Below are 2,963 nucleotides of genomic sequence, written 5' to 3' on the forward strand. Positions count from 1 at the left end.
CTACAGTATTAGCACACACACACACACGTGCACGCATGCACGCACGCACGCACGCACACACACACTCACACACACACACATACTCACACACACACACACATACTAGGTATGTTGCTTGTTACTGGGAGTGTTATTGTAATTCCTAGAAGAAGCCAATTCAGGTAATGAATATATTATACTGTAGTCACATATACTATTTGGCCAGAGGCCATAGAAATAAGAATTCCCAGGGACTTTTTATTTTGCAGTCACATATGATGCATTAACTGATGTCTTCAGGTTGCACACATCGCGTAGCTACTATTAATAGTAACATATACTGGGTAATGTACACATGCGCATAGAAATCCACAATGTGCATACTATTTTAGCTAGCATACTCAGCAACTCTCTGAGAGGCCTTGACCTTGATTGCATGTATGCACGCACCCACACACATGCACGCACGCACGCACATACACACACATGCATACATACACAGTACAAGAAAGGGCACCAGAGTAGGTGCAACCAGTGAGACCAGAGTCTCACCACTTTTTGACAGAAATCAAAAAAGCTTCTGAACTCAAAACTAAAGGTAGCGAACATGCAGTATTTAAACATATACTGAATTGAATTGTAGTCCTAAACTTATCCAACTTTTGTTTTGCTTTTGCTTACGTACTACTGTACTAGGAGCACGCTTTACCTGTTCAAAACTGAACCGGCTGAACAATTTTGCTACAAATTATGATTCTACAAATTATGATTGTAGCTAGCTAGCTACATAATAGTATCACTGGCAGTGCAAATATTAGTGGCATGTTGCTGATACTGCAAATTACTAGGAGGTCTCAATTCTCTGCAGGGGGGTATAAATTCACGTGAATCAGAGTCATAATAATCAGTGTGGAGACTGTACAAGTTCTGTGTATACTCCCTAGCATACTAGCTAGCTACCAGTAGCTAACTGTTAACTTACAGTACTGAAAGGAGACAATTGATACTTACAGTAAACGCCGGCGAGACGATTGTACTGAGGGGATACGAGACCGCTGGCAACCCAACGGACCAGATAAGTGAAGGTAAGTAGTATGAACTGCCAGGTCATGACAGTAGCTACTGAACGACAAATAACTCTTATATAAGCTATTCTACCCAATATAATTATGTAGTCTAGTAGTTATAGCTACGTAGCTACTGAACGTACACTTGAAATGATTGTCCACACAGGAGCCGGTCGTTCGACATGAATCATCAGACCATTTCACAAAAAGGCCCAGAGGCGCTGGTGCGAGCTGGTGTGTTAATATAAATGCCAAGCGAGGGGTTATAAATTAGCAACAAGTTTAAAATCTCATATGCCGACTCAGATTCTGTTAGTACAGTATCGTACAGTATGTAGATTCATGAAATCTAAAATCTTTCATTCCAGGAATCTGTCGGATATTTCCAGGAAAAAAAGTGCGTTTTTAAAACGTAATTTTCCGTTTCTATGATAATTTTGAAGGCGATCAGTCTTTAAATCTTTCCCGAGGCCTTGGAAATCTCTGTGAAATCTTGAAATCTGCTAATATCTGAAATCTCATAGGCAGTATTGGATACTAATTGATTGCCCCTCAATGCTGAGATGCTTATAGCTATAGCTACTAGTATGTATAAATGGATACTTGAGTGGATCATACGTAGTACAATGGTTACTGCTTTACCACCATGGTTACTAGCTACAAACATTACATCATGCAGTACATGTCAGTGGAGTATAGAAATCCTTTAAAGCAGGTGAGCATTGTCATTTTCTCTGTTTTTTGTCCTGTATGTGGGCTCGGTGGTTCATTTCCACTTATAAGATCAGTTAATAATAGACATTTGGAAGTGGGTAATGCAAAAGAGGTTAAGACAGAAATGACCAACCAGCAAGGAAGTGTAGAGATTGATAACACCACATTCTGCATAATTATGTATCTAGATATTTATTGTGTGCATAATAAATTATTATACTTTTACTCACAGTGCATATACTGTACTCTATATACACTACTGGTTTCACTCTTACACAGCTTCAGTCCAAAAGCACTTTTTTGATCAAAAGAACAGTGCATGCTCCTGTCATTTGGGAACCTGTATAGATATATGCAGTCATGCTGTGAAATATATACACCGTGACATAGTTGTACATATTTTATTACATAGGACTAAGAGTGCTGAAATATGTCTATTGTACCAGTTGGAGGGAGATGGACTTTAACAGTGTTACATCAACATGGGAAGACTTTAACTATTCAAGTATCTGAGGTACATGCAGATCAAAATTATTTGTTGTGCATTCTTAAATGTGTGCACAAAATAGCTATAGCTAGCTATACTTTCATTACCTTTATAGTATGCTAAAGTAAAGAATTTGTTTGAAGAAGTAAAAAAGAAAATCAATGTTGGAGAAGAACTGAGGTTGACTACAGGCACTATGGAACTAAACAGCTACATGGAGTCAAGAATATCGGACATTGGACTGTCACATGGTAGTACTATTTGTGTTGTGATGCGGCAAAGAGGAGGAATTTTGCGCCCTCTATACTTCATGTTTTTCTGTGAATGAGACATTCTCATTATATACTTCAACTGTATAACATAGTTTTTAGCATTGTGATGTATTTTATATTTGATTATATTTGTTTATTTATTTATTTACTTTATTAGTTATCTAAAGGCAAAGTCTATGTACCACACGTTATAATAAAATGTTAACCAGTAAACAACAGGGGTTTAAAACCATAAGAATGCAAAATAATAAAGTATTCTGATTTTTAATGACTCTTACTAGAAAACTGTTTTCTCCATGTTTTACAATTCATGGGGTTTCTACTAGAGTGGCATAGTGTAGAAATGGCTATTTGTGAAATATTTATGAAACCTTTCACATGAGTCACACCTTTATTATACATAGCCATGTTGTAGTTAATTCATAATTTTTGTCCTCATCTCCC

General features: G+C 37.2%; 1 long non-coding RNA gene across 1 annotated transcript; it reads left to right on the forward strand.

Annotated features, from left to right (window-relative positions):
- The first annotated feature begins 866 nt into the window (after positions 1-866).
- On the forward strand, positions 867-2,691 carry LOC136264237 (uncharacterized). Its single transcript, XR_010705010.1, has 3 exons — positions 867-1,064; positions 2,173-2,274; positions 2,363-2,691. It is a non-coding gene; the product is annotated as an uncharacterized lncRNA (long non-coding RNA).
- The last annotated feature ends 272 nt before the right edge of the window (positions 2,692-2,963 follow it).

This window comes from Dysidea avara, chromosome 8 (genome assembly GCF_963678975.1).
Source record: "Dysidea avara chromosome 8, odDysAvar1.4, whole genome shotgun sequence".
Lineage (NCBI taxonomy): Eukaryota > Metazoa > Porifera > Demospongiae > Dictyoceratida > Dysideidae > Dysidea > Dysidea avara.